Genomic DNA, 20,256 nt, shown 5'->3' with positions numbered 1-20,256 from the left:
TGATGGTATCTGCGTATTGTTTTTACAGTTGCATCGAATTATCTGCGGAACATCTCAACACATGTCAGTACCCGTATGGCTGTCTTGACTAAGACATGACGTATTATAGTGAATCAAAATGGTTAAAGTGGTGGTTCAAGTTTGAAAATGTCGCTGAAGTTAAACGTGCGTGGGGGCGTGAGTTTGCAACATAACCTCCAACACGCTTGACAATTAAACGGCTTTGTGATAAGTTGGAGATGTTTGGTACCATTTGTGCACAAGGGAAGACCTTGCACAGCTACAAGTCTTCGGCTACGGTCTTTGCAACGTCGCCTCAGAAGTCTGCCACACAATGTGCTTGTGAGACAGAGGTTAGCAGTGCAAGAATACGAAGCATTCTGAAAGCCGTCAAGTAGAAAGTGTACGTGCCAAGATTAATGCACTCATTAAATGAGTATGATTCTGATCGCCGCATGGAGTTCTGCGAATGATTTCAGCGTATGGCAGGTGAGGATGAAGAGTTTGTGACGAAGATTGTGTGGTCTGATGCGGCCCAATTCAAACTAAACGGTACAGTGAATCGTCATAATTGTGTTTACTGGGCATCAGAAAATCCTCACGTTCATGTCGACAAGGCAGATAATCTCCCGAGATGACAGTCTGATGTGGACTGTCATCTAGGGGTTTAATAGGATCCTCCTTCTTTGAAGGTATAGTTTCTGGCGCCAGGGATCTGGAAATACTACGCACATCAATTTTTCCAGCTACACGTGAACTTTATGGAAACAGAGTGAGTTCTTCTAACGCCCCACAGCGTGCGTGCTTTCCTAGACGAGAATCTGCCGGGACACTGGATAGGACGAAAAGGTGCATTTGAGTTCCCACCACGTTCACCAGATTTAACACCGCTGGAATTTTACCTTTGGGGGAGGGACCTTGAAGGATGTTGTGTATCCCAGGAAACCACATACGCTGGAGGTCATTCGTGAAGAAATTGCAGCAGCATGTGCAGAAATCGCCGCGGACACATTGACCAACGTTGTTCAAGCAACCATTCGCCGTTGTGGTGTGTGTCTGGCCGCTAACGCCAGCCATTTTGAACACCTCAAGTAACTTAACATGAAGGTGCAGGACGATTGTATTAAACTTGTGAACAGGTGCAGAAAGCTTGTATTAGACCTCTGATATGTAATTTAGTTCAGTACTAACACACAATAAAGAATTAGTGTTCGTTAAATTGTGTACACATTTTTTTGACGGAATCTGTATGTTTTCTTATATACGTGTAGCACGCAGCATATCTGAACCAATTGAAAAGCTTCCGTACGAGTTCTTGTTCACGTGTAAAATAAATCATTGATAACTCATATATAACAAAAAGTGATCCGAAATTTTTTGCCGATTATAGACAGCATGTAGATATCCAAAAATCATTTCCATTCCAAAACTTCGTCATGAATATCCAAGATATGTGTAATGCTTTGAAGATATTCACTTCAAGAGTTCTAAAGATATTCATATGGTTCACGACTTTTGATTCATCCTGTATCTACATGTAGTACATAGTTTCACATTTAATATACATTTATAATAAGTCTACGTACCAAATGTATTTATGCTTCACTTAATATTCTAAAGCGGTTATTTTTGGGTAAATTTAATCTTATATATTTTTCTTACTCGGGAAAACACCTTCACCAAATTTTAATATTATGTTGAGTCTTACGAGTTCTCACTGTGGTGCAAATTTTACATTTATCCTCCGTCCCCCATTTGAGGATACGCTCTGTTTTGATTTTTTTTTTAAAAAAATCAATTTTTGAGAGCTTATAGATAAAAAGGGGGACCAGGTACCTCATATGTTGAACAATTTTCGGGCTTACCCTACACCGCACAGTAAACACGAGAAATATGGTTTCATGGTTTTCCTGTGTACCAAAGATGAAAAATTATGGGAAAAATTTCAATCGGGTTTGTTGTAGTAAAGCATGGAAATTAATAATCTGGAAGCAAAAATGATGATAAACCAAAAGAAATGGCATTTATTTTTGAAGAAAATTATTTTTGAATCTTTACATTTGGAATTAGAAAACAGAAGTTACAGCGATTTTCGTTAAGGTCTGAAATTGCTTAATTCACTGCACGCCGCAGATTAAAAATGGCTGTCAGATCCAAACGCAAGCCTGAAAAGTTTTCAATGTCAGTTTTGAACACTTGATAGGTGTAGAAATAAGTGGTTAAAATATTGATATTTTTAAAAATGTTGAAGCGCGAAATTAATTCAAAATTGGTCGAAATGGTATGAAATGACCCTACTATGTGTATGTATCTAATTTTCTCTATTATCCCATGTTCCTACTAGCCCTTCACCAAATTCAGAGCCACCAGTCGCCGCTGATCGTCACCCGACTCTCCCGTAATTGCCATTTTAAAGAAAAAGTTATCAGTCACGCAAATAAGCACCATAACTTAGTAGCAAAATGCTTACAGTAAAACTGCTAAATTCTAAGCACTCATGGCGAAACAACAACACATATTATAGAGTTTCGTGCACCCTCGACCCTCCTAAAATGCTTTGTTTATGGCATTACACCTACTTGATCAAGTACACACGTATTTAGTTAGAACCATTCATAGCAAGGATTCATTATCAGGGAACTAACTGAACATCTAGAATTTTCACTCGTACCAATCAAACAACTCCCATATGTGTCCAGAGAAAAAGTTTGTTTTAGTAAATTAACTGCAATATTGCGAAATATTTGGTTCTCTAACTTGTCCTCTGATTATATAATCTTTCTTTTCACTCTACATGTTGATTAAAATGCTGCTGAACATCAGATGGCCACTGGGGTAGCGCGCGACCTGGGAATATTGGGTGTACACCACTCCAAGAACCTTTACGCACTGTATATGTTACATGTGTGTGTTTGTGATGTAATAAGTTTGGTATTCGACGATGAGTATAATGAACATCTTATATATTTTATTTTCTGCAATGGCCTGGGGAAGGGCCCTCTGATGCGGAGGTCTCAGACGAGTGGAAAAGTTGCCCCCCCCCCTTTTAAGGCCGGCTCTGATTTCGCATATAATTCATGTATACGTTCACTGGCGCACGCAGGATTTTTTTTCGGGAAGGGCTGGAATTGTAAAGGTGGAATAGATGCTTTCTCTTTGGAGGAATACAAAATAAGGTATTTAGTATAATTAGAACTTTTTACTCTCAAAAATCGCAGTCGTGGCTAATTTTAAGGGTGGTTTGTATTTACCACTCTATTTTGTTCTGAGTTTTTTCTAACTAACTAACTCTCTAGCCTTCTTAAACCCGAAGGTTCATGGCTGCAGCAACACAGGCCTTCCATCTTTCCCTATCTTGAGCAAGTTCTATATACTCTTTTCCATCCCTACCGATTTCCCTTAGGTCCATCTCAACGTTGTCCCTCCATCTTCGTCTTGGCCTTCCTACAGGTCTCTTACCATCAGCTTTCCCAACAAGAATCCTGTAAACTCCTCTTTCCTCTCCCATTCGTGACACATGGCCTGTCCACCTAAGTCTTGTTGATTTAATTATTATAATAATATGTGGACACGAATACAAATTATGTAGTTCTAAATTATGTAACCTTCTACACTCACCTGTCTCCTCATCCCTTTTAGGTCCAAAGATTTTCCTAAGGATCTTATTTTCAAATACACTCAATTTATGTTCCTCTTTCAATGTAAGGGACCAAGTTTCACATCCACATAATACTACAGGCAAAATTACTGTTTTGTATATTTTAACTTTTAGTTTCTTAGATATTAAACGAGAAGACAAAAGTTTATGAAGAGACAAGTAACATGCATTTCCTGAATTAAGCATACTTTTTATTTCCTCTTTAATATAATTTTCATTTGTTAATATTACTCCTAAGTATTTGAATTTGGAAACTGGTTCAAACGAGTTTAGATTTTGATTATTACCTAACACTTGGTTTCGGCCTGTAAGCATATATTTAGTTTTCTCTTTGTTAACTTCCAAACCTATCTCTTTAGCAGTTTTGAAAAATATTTTAGCATTATTCTTAATTGTATTCACATCATCCCCCAGTAAGTCTACATCATCTGCATATGCTAACAAATGAGTCACACCATTTAATTTTAGTCCTTCTTTAGTTTCCTTTACCTTCCTAACATCATATTCTAAGGCAAAATTAAAGAGCAATGGAGATAATGCATCTCCTTGCATCATGAATTGTAAATTTGTCTGACATATTAATACCCACACGAACTTTACTTTCTGTTTCACTCGTGCATATTTTTATCATACTAACAAGCTTCTTAGGTATTCCAAACTCTACTAATATATTATATAATTTATCTCTTTTGACCGAATCATATGCTTTTTTTGCAATCAATGAATAGCTGATGGACATTTTGATTATATTCTCACTTTTTTTCAAGTGTCTGTCTGATGTGAAAAATTTGATCTGTTGATTGATTGATATGTTGTTTTAAGTCCACTTTATGCACAGTAAGGCTAATCGGTACTTGACCTACAGTTTAAAGTGGGATCCGAACCACTTGCGCCTCCACCGGGTATCGAACCCGGGACCCCTTGATTACAAGGCAAATTTGATCTGTAGTTGATCTGTTACGTTTAGTGAGTTTTTTCACTGTTCTTATTTATAAAACGTTGACTTTTCTCAAAATTTCGGAGGGGGGCTTTATCTTGTAATGGGATTGCTACAACCCAGACGTCTCCGTGAGAGTACATATTATTTCTTAAAAATTGCAACTGCTCAAAGGAATATTCTTCTCAGTAAATAATCTTAGAACTCGTGGCAACCCTGCAGCTAGACATATCGTGAAATTGAACTTCCAACGGCTTTCGCTGAATGGCGCTGCAGTTGAGGACTGCATTGTGGCGCCGCGATGTGGTCATTTTCAACCTCTTCATTCAGTTCGTGGTTGTCAAGTAGTGTGGTAGGAAAATTGCGTTCTGAGCGAGCGAGAGAGAGAGAGAGAGAGAGCGAGAGAGGTGCTTTCCCTGGTTTGAAAGCAGCGCTAGTGATACTTTTTCTTGGCTCCACTTGTTTCCCTTCCCCTGTAGGAGTGTGTATTTCTACGAAAGAGTTCGTTAATTGTGTTCGTCGTATCTACTAGCATTACTTGTGCACGGCATTGTGATATTCGTTTATTAAACGTATTTGGGGCACTGTTATTATCTATAGTATATGTTAAATCTTATAAAGGAATAGCGAATTCTGTACTGTTTGTGAAGTGTTTCTATAGTGTTTTGAAGAGAGAACATTTCAGGGCTGTTGGCGGAAGTTATCGTCGGAAACATTGAAAGGTAAGAAATGTTTATGAGATATTAACTACTAATATGTTTAGCTTCGTTTAAGTTACCTGAATACAGAACGTAAATGAAGAGTTATGCAGTGCGGCTATCGATACTATATTCAGGTAATATTGGAATGCAACTAAGTAGCACGGAATTCAAATAATTTTGTGTTGGAACATACATACATACCTATATAAGTGTACATATGTGTGTGTGCGTGTTCATTGATTATATATAAAGCACACAGATATGTATGTGATGGGTTGGAGGATGTGGGGGTGAATATGTGATTGATTGATTGATTTTCTTTATCATACGTCAATTTTTGTGACATTTTTGGCTAATTTTCTTGATTGACTTGCTTTATTTTACTTCGCATTTTGTGCCACTTTTGGCTAATTTGCGAAGATGGGGATGAGTGATGAAATGATGAAATTGATGAATGGACACTCACAAACATCCTTGCCCAGGCCAGGATTCAAGCCCGGGACCCCTGGCGTCGTAGCGCTAAGAGCTAAACACACCGCCACTGGGGTCGGCAATGTCAAATTTACGAAGATTCGTATGAGTGATGATGTAATGAAATTGATGAATGGACACTCACAAACATCCATACCCAGGTCAGAATTCTAACCCGGGACCCCTGGTGACGTAGCACGATCTGATAACCACTCCAACACAGTGGCCGGCATGTGTATATACATGTGCGCGCACACACACGCACACACACAGTAACACCACGGACAAGTGGCATTCTCGAAAAATGTTGGGGAGGTTGGCCATAGAGTGTCCTCTAAATTCCTACATATATGCAACATGCCTATATCTGAATTGGATCGGATCATAGCGTACAATAATTTATTGACTATTTTATTATTATTCCTTCTTGGTTATTTGAATTTTTACTACTCCACATTGGTATTTGGATTTGTTTTGATTGATTTAGTTTATTTTACTTCGTGTTTTGTGCCTCTTGACTAATTTGCGAAGAAGGGGATGAGTGATAAAATGATGAAATTGATGAATAGACATTCACAAACAACCAAGCCAGAGCAGGATTTGAACCCGGGAACCTCGGCGTCGCAGCGCGATGTGCTAACCACTCTGCCACAGTGTCCGGCATTGGTATCTGGAGTGTTTAGTACAGTTCAGATAAAAAATATAATCACAATATTTCTATAATTTACAATCTAAAAATTCACTGACGCTATAATATTAACTAATTGTTTTTTTTAGTTTGTTTTTGAAACTTGTCATATTTTCTGCTTTTATGTCATTTGGTAAGTTATTGAATATTTTAATTGCCATCTGTTCGTGTCCTTCTTGAACTAATGTTAGCCTGGTGAGTATGGCTTTAGAAGCTCCATATTTCGGGTGCTATATGTATGTTCTATTAAAGTCTGCTGAGTAATATATTATCTCGCATTTAATGCCATTTCATATATGTACATATATGTACAGTGAAGGTAGGGTTAATACTTTGTATTTCTTATACAACGTTTTGCACTATAATTTGTATTAAGTGTTTGTTTTAATATCCTCAGTGCAAATATTTTGGAATTTGGTTATTTAACAAGTATTTTTAGGTAGTTTGACCAATTTATATCTTCATTTATAGTTACCCCTTAATGTGTTGTTTCGGTAATTAATTTAACTGGAAGACGGCTATTCTTTACAACATCTTCAGTTTTACTGTTTTGTTTAGTGTGAAAAAGCAGGTAATTTGTTTTCTGGTCGTTCAACAGTACTGTTACTGTTAAACCAAGGTGTCATTTATTCCATTGTTTTTCAATGTTGACTTTTAACTCTATCATATAATTTCGCTTTACTATTGCACTAGCATGGTCTGCATACAACAAAATCTTGGTATTCTCTATATTTAATGGTAAATAATTTATGTACAAAAGAAAAAGTAGCGGGCTTAATATTATTAATCCTTGGGGAACTCCATATTTTAATGACTTTAGAATGGATTTTTTTTGCTTTTTTACGTTTCCTTCTCTTTCGCGGTTAATTTCAATACTTTACATTCTGTTTGATAAGTATGATTTCATACTTTCAAGCGCGTTACCCATTATCCCATAGTGTTCCATTTTAAATATTAATATGTTGTGGTTTTCCATTGCTTTCTCCTTCAATTTTTAGCTTGTATTTTTCGTTTAGGGAAAGCTGTGTCAAAAAAATTGTGAACTTTTCATCATTGTTTATTTCACTTATATATTCTTCCTATCAAAGATTTAAATTTGTGCATATTTCTGTGACTATACATTCTATTTTCATGCATAATAGGTTGTTTGGTAACATGTTTAATTTTTACGTGTATGATTTGGCATGCCATTTATAATATTATATGAGATGTCCCCGTGATCGAGATTTGTGGGAACATTGTCAATTGTAGTTTCGGAATTAGCTGTTATTCTGGTAGGTTTTGTAATTATATAGTTAATATTATACGATAAGGTAGGTGTCAACACACGGTTTCGCTCAGTGCAGTTCTGTAGATAATCAACAATGAGAAAGTCTACACAAACAAATACTTGGAGCTCCCCTTTGGCGCAGTGGTAGCGTCTTCGCCTTATTATCAAGGGGTCCTGGGTTCGATACCCGGTGGAGGCTCATATTGGTTCGAATCCCACTTTAAACTGTAGGTCCAGTCCCGATTAGCATAACTGTGCATAAAGTGCACATAAAACACCAACTCAACAACAAACTAATACTTTTTCTTATAACATATTATTTTATTAAGTACACTTTCAAGACGTTTAATAAATATTTCTAAAGACCCTAATTGGTTCCCATAGACAGAAAGTACGACAAGGCTCAAATTATTTATTGCAACATCAGCACATTCAAAACCTAATTCCAAAGACTCATTACACAGCTTGGGAACTCGTCTAGCAGGTGGCAGCAGATATTAGAAAATTAGAAAATTTAAATTATTTTATGTTGCATTTCTATGAGAGCTGAGCCGATGCCATTTTGAACCGATTTATATTCCGATGCAGGTACTCTTACCGATTCCAACTGATACCCATATCGAAGATTGAAAATTGTAACAATTAGAAGTTGTTCAAAATTATGATTTATGGTAGTGGGTGAGTACTTCACCCCAGTGGCGGCTCGTGATCTGGCTCTATGGGTGTGCACTTTAGTCTCGCGACCAGAAGTCTTATAAAACCCCTGCCAAATACTAGCACCCGTTTTTGAGCACATATTGATTCTTAATATATTGGCAACCCAAGTTTTGATCAACTTTCACTGAAAATGAGGCTATGATAGAGTTATATTTTATTATTATATTTGAAACAATTTCTTTCACAAATTTCAAATATTTCGGAAATTATCAAGCCAATCACTAGAAGACCGATGTTATTGTGCAATATGTAATTCAGCATTCGATAATCTGACAAAATCACTCAATACATAAAAATATCAATCTACAATATCAATACTATTGTCGATTTGCAAAATATATTTCATAAAAGCTTCCTCCTCCGCTCCGCTGATATTAATGAACAAGGAGAATAAAAACATTGGAGTACACCAAAGAAGCCGATCCAACTACCACATCGAGGAAATCATTGTAATCTATCTAGCTGTTGTTCATTTCTAATGACAGACTGATCGAACCAAGCAAATCAAGCGAAATCAAGAGAGTAATAAATCTTAAAGAAAATTACAGTACTCACTCAATTCACACTGCCCTACTTCGTACTTCATAATTTTTCCTTCCCTTCCGTCGTATCTATATATTGTTGCAGTTGCTACAGGCTATGTAGCTAACTTCCCTCCAAAAATTCAACAACGTTAAATATTGCTTTCGCTATGTACAGTTTCCCTATTCATCATGAAATCAAACAGTTTCTACTTAAAAAGGTACGAGCTTTTGACAGCGCTAAACAATTTTGCAACTCAGTAACAGAAACACACAATGCAAAACAGCTGGGTTGATATTTCGGCTACTGCTCCAAAGAGACAGTTTATTTTGGCCAAGATGCACTAAGCAAAGGCAATATCAGGGATATTTAAAACACCCGTCTCGCTTTCACTATCATGCACGGGACACAATCGGAGGGACAACATACTATCGAAATTTCCCTTTTCTAAAAAAGAAATTCCTCAATTTGCAATGATGTATAAGTTGGTTCGACTCTGTCACACGATCTCAAATGGAATGGGTTTGCAACACTACATTTGCTCGCACACCGATCGCTACGTTCTCGGCTTTCCTAAATGACGCAACCTCCCCTCATACGGCGCTCTAGCCAAAAGACCCAACCAGGGTCCTCTACGCGACTGCTTCAACAGCGTCATAGGGAGCGAAACTAATATTGCGTTTAAGCCCCAAGCGCCGCTCGGTCGACGCGGGTTGATATCACTGATCGCAGGCTTCTCCACCATCTCTCTTCTCCACCGTACTAGCCGCTCCACGGCGTAGGAACACTTGATGTTTCGAAGGAGATAGAGTTCAATAAATAAGTATAATAATAATGTTTTGCATTACAGATTTATTTGGGCGTGCACGTGCGAATAGGCACACACCAATTATAAGTATTAATTTACAAGAATTTTGATTTTAAATATTCAAAATATATATCCGAATATAAAAATACGATATGTTGTTGTTTTCACATGATATTAGTGCAAAATCAATGAAAACTTCGAATCTTGTCCAACTTCCAGGATAATTAGACTCGCGAATGTCTATAGTGGAACCAACAGCAAAAAAACCTGCGCAGACCCGCGTCTCATGTGAACCGTTGCAACGTCCCACCTACACTCTATTACCACACTCCAAACACTTCAATTAGGAGGACGGCAAAAGTCTACCCATAAATGCTAACTTCTTACCAGTCTGTTAGCACACTAGTCTTTAACCTTTATCACTTAAGTGCATTTACATTTACCATACACGTGCATTCACCACTTCTGGATTCAAAAGGGGGGAAGGGACCATTCAATTTATTCCTCGCAGTGAGGCGCCAGGGGGAGTATAGGGACCTAATTTTATTTAGGGCGCTGTTCGCTGCTGACGTCACGGGATCCCCTGTAAGAGAAAGTAGTATGTGCGCGGTACCTCCAACCACAGCTAGGAACTGGCCGTTGCCAGCCGGCACCTCCGACAAGCGGGCGCTGGGTAAAGGATTTAAGGATGCCGCGACACCCCCAGCGCTAGCTAGGAATCGGCAAGCCGACCGGTGTCTCCTGTACAAGGGCGGCAGGTTAGGAAGGAGGTCTAGGTGCTCCTAGACAAGAACCTGGCACCTAGACCGGGTAGTTAGGTTGCTGCTAGGCTCTTCTTCTTCTTTTTCCTCCTTCCTTTCTTCCTTCTGGGATGGCTGCTAGGCTTCTGGCTGGATGGCCGGTTTTTCCCAGGATGTTTGCCTGTTGACATCCGGGAGCCAACTGAGCTCCGGCCTCGCTGCGCTGGGTTTTATACTTGCGGTGGCGCATGGGTGGTGAAAATTTTAACTACTAGTACGCGTTGCTAACTCATTTTTTTACATATTGCAAACTTCGTACTGAGAAATATCCAGGTTTTGACATTGAGAAATCACTAGTGGGAATATCACTAGATGCACGTGACAATATAAACTAAAACTGTGTGCATTCAGACAATACAATTAATAATGAGCCTCGCAGGACTCTGCTATTCTAAAAAACACGTTGAACAGTGTAAATGCCAATAATTGATAACATTAAAAAGAATATAGCGACCACGCAGGGTCTAATAATGAGTGAAGCTAGTAAACGTAGAGGTGGAACCGTTAACGTTTTCAGAATACATTTAAACTAAAAGCGTACGCCTCGCAGGGACATTCCGCTTAACTCTTTCTTCCGATTAAAAAGAATATAGCGACCACGCAATGTCATAATAATTAAATGGCGACCAAGCAGAGTCGTTACACCGTACTCCCGCGAGGAGGAAAGGGGGGAGAGTTGAACGGATCGAGGGGAAGGTACGCGATGGATTTTAGCCGAAGGTTCTTTTGTTTGTGGTCGCTCTCTACATCCGCAATACATCGTTTTCGGTGTCGGCTCAGCCCCCTTTTTACCTCTCTAAGTAACTATCGATACTTACGATATCGTCAACTAATTAAATGTATGATGCCAGAAACCCTGTGCTTTACACAGAAATTCGACTTTTTTTATTATTATTATTATTTGCATATTATACATGCCCGAACTCCCTCTCTCAATTAGGCCAAGTAACACTTCCATACTAAGGAAGCAGATTGAGGAAAACTTAGAACATGTCGATATGCCCTCCGAAGGAGGTTTCTGAGGGTTACTTTTGACTGACATCGCATGGCATGAGCCTTGTTTCAGTTAAAACTGAATTTTTATTCGTGTTATCGTGTTCTGCATTAGGCTAGCTGTTATTCAAAATTCCTAACATGTGAACATTCCCATGTCACAAAGCTAATTTTTTCCACCGATATTACAGACAAGAGCCATAAACGGAAAAACTTATATCTAAGAAAATTAATTTTGCATCATTGCATTTGGAAGTACACAACAGAAGTTATACCGATTTTTATAAATGTCTGGAAACGGTAGACGGTAGACCGCAGGCGACAAATTAAAAATGGCCTACGGATCTAACCGCAAGTCTGAAGGGTCGATTTTGAACACTCGAAGCACATAGAAATAAGTTTGTAAATTATTAACATTTTTGAAAGTGATGATGCGACGAGTGTTGGTCGAAATGGCATGGAGTTCCTCTATTTTAAGTAGTTTCTCACCACTATACACACGTAAGCATGCACACACACACAAAATGTTACCAATAATATATTTGATACTCTACAGGTTTCCTGATGAGCAGCAGTTAGACACAGTATTGCCAGTGTAACATATTTTACAGTAAAAATCCAAAAATAATGGAATATCTAGAACATTTCTTTTTTAAATTATCCTTGGTTGCACACAAAATTATTTTTAGATCTGATTGCACCTCCTGTAAGTACAGTAACCAAAGACTATATTGTAAAACTTTTAGAAATTTTGAGGTGAGTGTTTTTAAGAAAATGATTTCTAAAGAAAGGTCAGAATGGCTTTTTTTCATTTTTCTCAAAGAATATTCTACATAATGTTAGATGTTAGTGGAGACATGGCATTTCTAATGGTTAGTCCTGCTTTCATATGCTATTATCCCAGCAAAACTCAAGCCTGTCGTTCCTCACCCCCCCCCCAAATAGAACGTAGGAAAAAGCCAAATTTTTGTATATTTTTTTTAATTTTAGAATTTAATTTTATAAATATGTTCCTTACTAAGGTTTTGAGAGTGCTTTGAACAAGCATTCAAATAAAGGAAACCTAAAGTCTCCACCATTTTGTGTTTTTGATTTATAGTGGCATAAAAATTGAACAATTTTCCTGGCATAAATTTTCTTACAACACTATAAGGAATCAACAGAAATAAAAATATTTAATTTTTGTTCATGTGGTTCTTTAATATAGGCTATCTCTATTTTTTCAGAAAAATTCGAGATTGCGAGCGGACAGCACCTGTATGATCGGAGATAAAATGTCTTCGCACGTACAGTATATACTGTACACTACAGACGTCTTTGTAAAGTATACTAGTATCACAATCAAAAAGTCCCTGCCATTATTGAAATGCAATGCTATTCGTGCATATCCGCTTGCCTTCACAGCAGCCTGTCCGTTTGCCCCACCTGTAGCATTTGGCCTTACGTTCTGCTTTACCTCACAATTAACGCGAAGATATTCGTACTTTTCTTGGGGGGATGTTCGTTTGCCCCAACCTTGTATGAATATTCACAATACTTCCTATGCTGTCGTCTGCTTTTCATGTAACCGGACATCTTATAGGAATTGTAAGCAAATATTATAGGACATATACAGGATTGGTGGAGATGAGCTTTTGCCAGAAAGAAAGCGTTCATTCCACCTTTGCTGAAAGAAATGTAGTAGTAATAACGTGAAGAACTCATCTGCTGGAAGACGCATATCTCTGTTGTTCTACCCGGCCTGCCCGACAGAAAACGGTCGAACGACGGGAAAGATGGGGAGACGTATGTGGTATGTGGTGAATACAAAGGGTGAGGACATGATTTGGTAGTTTTTCAATCGGCTCAGTGGTCAACACTGGTAGTCCTATTTGTCTCGCCCCCATGTAATACTATTTCGATTTCAGTGTCACGGGTGGGACACGCGGACTATATTTTTGATATTAAAGTGATTTTTCTACTGATAGTTAAGCAACATTTTGCTATTTTTGTGCATTCAAATATGAAATCTAACACTGTTTATTGAACATAATTACCCGTAAAATGCTTTCCCAGATTTGTAGCTATAAGTGAACAATTTTCTGTCACTGGTGCAACAGACGAAACACTGCCTCTTCACTTAATAAGAAATTTTCACTTCTGTGAACTGGCACATCATGAAAAATAAATTAATTAAGACTAGAGCTGAACCGATACCACAATTTAACGATACCGATACCATGACCGATACGGATGCCGATACCGATACTTGTATAATTCCAGTATAAAATAAAAAGGCTAGTTACCGAGTCATACTAACTCGTCACATCACTAGACACTTATTTAGAAATATATAATTTGTGGAGCCAGTCCGAGGCAAGTGTCTCAGAAATATAATAATAAAAGTGTTTCTATTTAATACGTTAATATAATTATTGGTCGATTCGTAATAATATGTAAATTAATTAAATAGTACTTAATTTATCCGATGCGTATGGAGTATTGTTCTATGTAACCACAGACTATGAAACGGAGGAAATACAACGTTAATATTTTGTTCTTTATTCCTTGACTAAAAAATATTGTTATTACATAAATAGTAAAAAGGCGCTATAAAATCACAGATAAAACAGTAAATATTCATCACTTTGCGTACGTGTGGTTAAGACCGCTAAAATTTGTGTAAAAACAACTGCCTTGGCAAGAAAATGAATATCAAAGTTGTAAAAAATTGAATATTTATTGAAAAACAAAAGGAATGATGGTACGTCCATTAGATGAAAAGTAAAGTTCCTGATAAATATTGTATGTACATTATTCTAAGTAGTGGTGTACATAAATCTTTAGAGGAGCCTCCCCGATGGTGTCTTGGTACCACCGTTGCCTTGTAATCAATAGATCCTGGGTGCGATACTCAGTGGAGGCACATAGTGGTTCGTGTGTCACTTAAAATGTAGGTCTAGCCCCGATTAGCTTATCTTCCTTAGTACTGCCATTCAAAGCCGTATGTTCCCAATCTAATCTCGGCGGAAATAATTGATTGATTGATTGATTGATTTGCTTTATTTTACATCGCTCTTTGTGCCACTTTTGGCTAATTTGCGAAGATTGGGATGAGTGATGATGTGATGAAATTGATAATTATCAATTATAATTGGTCACTCCCAAATATCCATTCCCAAACCGGGATTCGAACCCGGGACCCCTGGCGTCGTAGCGCGACGTCCTAACCACTCCGCCACCTGGGCCGGCTTTCGGCGGAAATAAATAACCCTCATTGGCCGATACCGGCAGTCACACGAAAGACAGAAGTGAAGATGATATGTATAAACTGCTGATTCCCCTTCCCGCTTGAACGTAGGTAAAATAAAGCTAATTTCAAGATGACCTTCATCCCTCTTTTCCAAGAATTCCACAACTACCTGACCCGACGTTAGTGGAATGACACCATGGTGCGGCGGGGGGTTCAAAACATCCACCTATCTTATGACCACGATCTTCAAGCAAGAATTGGCAATGAATGGTTTATTTCCCACAGCGTTAACTAAGCAGTTACATGCCTTCATGTTCACTTTTGGGTTCAGCTTTCACTTGTCCATGTCTTTGATCTTGCCATCTGCTTCCCAGGTTTATGATCCATTGTTTCTAGGAAAATCTATGGAACTTGTTTTCCTGGTTTTCCAATATGTCACTAGGAAGGGTAAACAAACTTTTAGAAAGGACTAATGTTAAGACGAGCTGTTGCCTTTGCCCGCTTTTCTAGCCACAGAAAATCTTTGGTATCGGTAAAAGAAAATCAACCGATACTTACTGATGCCGATACCTTTAGTATCGGTATCGGCTCAGCCCTAATTAAGACAAAGAGAGAAGGCCATTGATCTTTCAATATTCTAGTGGACTTGAAAAGGGAAAGTAAAATTTAATTGAGAAATTAATTGTTCTTTGGTGTTATGGGTGGGACACAATAAAAAACAAAAGTAAATCAAAAAACTAAAATAAACTAACAGAATGCAAAATACCTTTTACCTTCTAACTTAATTTGCATTATACTTGAATTGATATGCAAATGGGAATTTTAGATTGTTCGCTCTCAAGATCCAATAAAGTTTATGCATTGAATTTAGCTTAACAATTTCAGGTTCACATGGAATGCTCCTGCAATAAATTTATCCAATGACTGCTGCACAATCGTACCAATCGATGTCTCCAGTAAAATGGAAGCAATTTCCGGAAGATAAATCTCAATAAATATCGTACTGTGTTTTGGACATCACGCACCACTATGAACTGCTGGCACAGGGTGAAATGATGAAATGTATGTGTGTTCTGCGCCCAGAGTCATCACGCTTATAATATACTGTGCAAAAATAATCGCCACAAGTTTATGTTCCTTATGAACTACTCGAAACTACATGTTGCAAGACGGTTGAGTGGCACATTTGTTGTGCTTGGAAGGAGGGGTATTTTATCCATCCACCCCAGTGACCATATCTGTCCCAAACAAACTACTACCTATTTTGGCTCTTGTACAATTATTTGTTGAACGAAGTTCCAAAAAATATACTATGAATCGTGCATTTACTTCAATTTTTTCTGCCGTACGAAAGTCAGAGGTCTTCACGAAAGGCAAATAGCATTGAAGTGCGGGGAATAAGCGCCAAAATATTTCAATTCCGGATGCTTGCACAAACTTTGGGAGTTTACTAAATACATATCAAAGACTATTAATCAGCCAGGAGACAACCTCAGAAGTGATTACGTCACGTGCAGTGCAACAGTCACTGCTGCAACTGTTATTTCAACTTGTTCTGCAAAGGATGCTTCCTTGCTGGTATCTGGTTTCCTGCGTATGCTCCTTCTAATAAAAAGAAGTAGTCATTTCTTAGAAATAAAGTTTACGTTTGCCTTCTAAAACATCCTTTAAACTTTTGACAATCGGCAAACACATCTTGACGAATAATGTTAAACAGCTGGAAGTGTGGAATTGTAACCACACTCATCAGTTCTGCCATTATGAACATCTCCTTCAAAGGTAAACCTTCTCAACATCCATGTGATGGGAGAGATTCATATTATCATATTCGTTTAAGGTATGGGGGCGAATTACTGACTGACTCAACGAGTATTCTGTAAACTCTGCAGAAGAGACCGCTGGAGCGCGAGGGATGGAGAGAGAGTCGGTCAGGTCCACATCTGTTTCTCTCTTCCACTTAGCGGCCAATATAATTTACGACTGTTGATGGGAGGGAGGGTCCTCGGTCAACTTTCTTGCAAACTGAGACGCCAGGAAGGGAGCCAGCAGATGTGATATCTGGAACAAGTTTTCACAATTATTTTACAGTATCTTTCAGCTCGTAAAATCATGGATCAAAGGTGCCATGACGGAGAGCAGAGTAAGTGATCTCTATATGTTCTTCTTTTACATAGTGGACTCGAATATGAACTTATTAACAATGCCAAAGTCTTTTTAATCCAATTACAATTTTATGATTTGTAAAATTATAATAATTATTATAGGTAAAATATGTTCCTAATAACTGAAGGTCAAGACATGAAATCTTACTCTGCTCCCCCCACCCCCCGCGGAGAGAAAATCCTGCGAGCACCCTTGGACGTCAGAGGAATGAGAGGAATTAACTTTACTCCTTTTATATGTGTGAGTAAATCAAATAATAATATATTTATTGATTAGGCTCTTTCTTAAAACCACTACAGCCTACATTACAGTTTACCAAAGTCTCCAACGGGTCAACATTCTCGAACAGTGAGTCTCAGTCTTGTGTCGATATTTGGCTCGTTCTCGGTCCTGTCTCTGTTTTCATGTGTTTTCTCGTTCTAATTTTGAATTTTGAGATGTGACATACTTGTACCAATCCCATCGAGTTCTCAGGTCTCGTGTAATTTTGGTTTGGGCTAATTCTTCAAAAGCCATGCATTCTGATTGACCAACTATCCAACGAGACGAGAGTGTCGAACAGTGAGTCTCGGTGTTTTCTGTTTTTATAGAAGCATATCTCTTCTTCGGTCTCATCTTGAAAGTCAAGGCAAAAGTAAAGTTCCCCGTACCTGTAGCACCGTGCCATGACGACACATGTAGGGGACGTGTGGGGTAGGGAGGACCTCATATATTCTCGATCTTGGCCACTTTGAAGGTGATGTTATCAGCACCACGCTCCGGTCGCCTATACCTCCCATGGTTTCCTCCAGGTAACCACTGATTTCAGACTGGATGAAAACCCGACCTTTTTAAGTGGGGACATGGCAGGAAGAAATCCGACCTTACATCGTCCACCCCGGGAATCAAACCCGGATATCCAGCGTCACATACCATACCCCCTTTTTTCCTTTAATAAAAGGAATACCCATACACGGTGGCATACCCCGTCATTCACCATTTTTTTCAACTTTTACACTTATCAATGTTTACTATATTCTCAGCTTTTCTCATTTGGACAAACACAAACATCAATGTCCGAACCGGGATTTGAACCCGGGACCACTGTATTCGTAGCTCGCTGCGCTGATCATTCCACAAAGGAGGCCGACACCGACTAATCTTGAAAGTCTGGTATCGATTTTCAAACAGTCATCTCAGTCTCCATCGCCTAGTCGCCAAAACCTGCTCTCCAATCTAAAAATGTGGCCTATCAAGAGCGCCCGAAAAGTAATAAAAACAACTCAATGCGGAGATTACACACACACACACACACACACACACACATACACACACACACACAGAGAGAGAAAGAGAGAGAGAGAGAGAGAGATTTGTGTGCGTTCGTACAACCATTATATATATATATATATATATACTATATAAAACACTGTATGTTTATATTGATTGATTGATTGCTATGCTTTATTTTACTTCGCTTTTTGTGCCACTTTTGACTAATTTGCGAAAATGGGGATGAGTGATGATATGATGAAATTGATGAGTGGGCAGCCACAAACATCCATGCTCAAGCCGGGATTCGAACCCAGTACCCCTGGCATCGTGGAGCGATGTGCTAATCACTCCGCCACGGAGGTCGGCACTGGGGGACGATCAGGGCAGTTGCTCCCGCACTATGGCCTCTTATCTATCAAGAAAAAGTAAGCTGTCATTCCCCTACTAGTTTTGGCACCCAATTGCCTCTTCTGTATATAACCATATACCCAAAAGAGTAGCGTAAGCAGGATATTTCATCAAGGGGGTTATTTCTAGAACTTTCTCCAAATTCATATTACCATCATTTATTATACTATAATTAATTAGTTTGTTAAATTACTACTAATAATACTACTATTAGTACTGTTACTACTAATATCAGTACTATTATTAAGTAGTAGAGGTCTACATAAATATATTTATGAAAGCAATACTTTCTAGTCATGCGATTGTTAACAAATTCTAGGAGCATTTTTTGTTTCTTTGTTACGAAATAATTGTCTAGTCAACGGTTATTCGTATATGATAGTTGAGACACTTTAAGTGTAAAGAAAATCCATAAAAACAAGCAAATATATTAAATTAATTGAAATAATCAAAATATGAAACTCATCCAAGGAGCCACGGTGGTCTAGTCTGATAACTTAGCGGGAGATCTGGGTTCGATTCTCGGAATTTGTTGGAATTTATCCAGCCTTGTCCCCGCAGCAGCAGCCAGCCTCATATCAATGTGTACCTGAGAGCAACCCTGGGGGATAAAGGCTGCCGCATGGTGCTGATCACATCATCCGAAAAATGGCCGAGATCGAGAATGTGTGGGGCCGCACCACACCACTACATTTGCTTTCATGGCAAGGTGAAATATGCACGGGGAAATTTATGTTACCTATAAAACTCACCCAGGATGATGATGAGGTGCGAGAATACATATTGATAAATTCCACTGAGTATGTTTTCGTTCAAAAGTAAGTTTATAGACATTCCAACACATTTATCACTTGTAGGTGATTCACAAAGCAGTTGCCACATAGTTGGGATTCGGAAAATATTTGTATATTTTGTGGTTAATTCATTTCACGATAACTGGCAAAATGTTTATTCTGGACGCTAGAGGAATATATTTTTCTGAAAGAACACGTGTTTCTCGCCAGATTGCCAGTAGACAGACCTCTTCTCGACCCTCCTCTCATGACATTTCTTCGCGGGGACATGAGGAAGGGAAGAAGGGGAGGTCTGTGCCAGGATAGCTGTAGGAGCTAGGAAAAATTTAGCACTACAGTTGTGGGAACTTTATTTCATTTGTTTTCTCGGGAATATCAAACTTCTATGGCGTAAAGAACAGAACACGTTGAAGATTTGACCTGTCGTCCTAAAAGTCAAAAACTCCCATTTGATTAGCCGTAACTTGAAGGTCGTGCAACCCCCCCCCCCATAAGGAATCCATGAGATTCTGAAAATACTTGTTCATTATATTATCCGAATAATTTGTTCAGACCTCGGTGTGTCCAAGATAATAGTTATCTCAATTCTTTACATTGGGAATTTGGTCAAACAGGAAGTTTTTTCTACCTTCGAGAAGACTGATCGACTTTATTTTGGTTTACCCATGGAACATCCCCTATACAGGTGATGCTGTCTAGAAATGTACTGTAATGGGCAATTATAGAATACACAGGCCCGTAGTCAAGATTCAATTTAGGGGGGGGGTCATCCCTTCAGCACAGGCGTCGCCAAAAATATTTGTAGAGGGGCAGGCCACTGATAAAACTTGATTTGTAGAA

General features: G+C 38.5%; 1 protein-coding gene across 2 annotated transcripts in view; it reads left to right on the top strand.

Annotated features, from left to right (window-relative positions):
* The first annotated feature begins 4,984 nt into the window (after positions 1-4,984).
* Positions 4,985-20,256, top strand: part of LOC145978836 (solute carrier family 7 member 14-like) — a 782,606-nt gene continuing 767,334 nt past the window's right edge. For both annotated transcript variants that reach the window (XM_083111714.1, XM_083111715.1), the window contains exon 1: positions 4,985-5,317. The gene's annotated coding sequence lies outside the window, so the exon portion shown is untranslated. The remainder of the gene's footprint in view (positions 5,318-20,256) is intronic.

Source organism: Lepisma saccharinum, chromosome 25 (genome assembly GCF_977018435.1).
Source record: "Lepisma saccharinum chromosome 25, izLepSacc3.1, whole genome shotgun sequence".
Taxonomy (NCBI): Eukaryota; Metazoa; Arthropoda; class Insecta; order Zygentoma; family Lepismatidae; genus Lepisma; species Lepisma saccharinum.
This window is presented reverse-complemented; position numbering and strand designations above follow the sequence as displayed.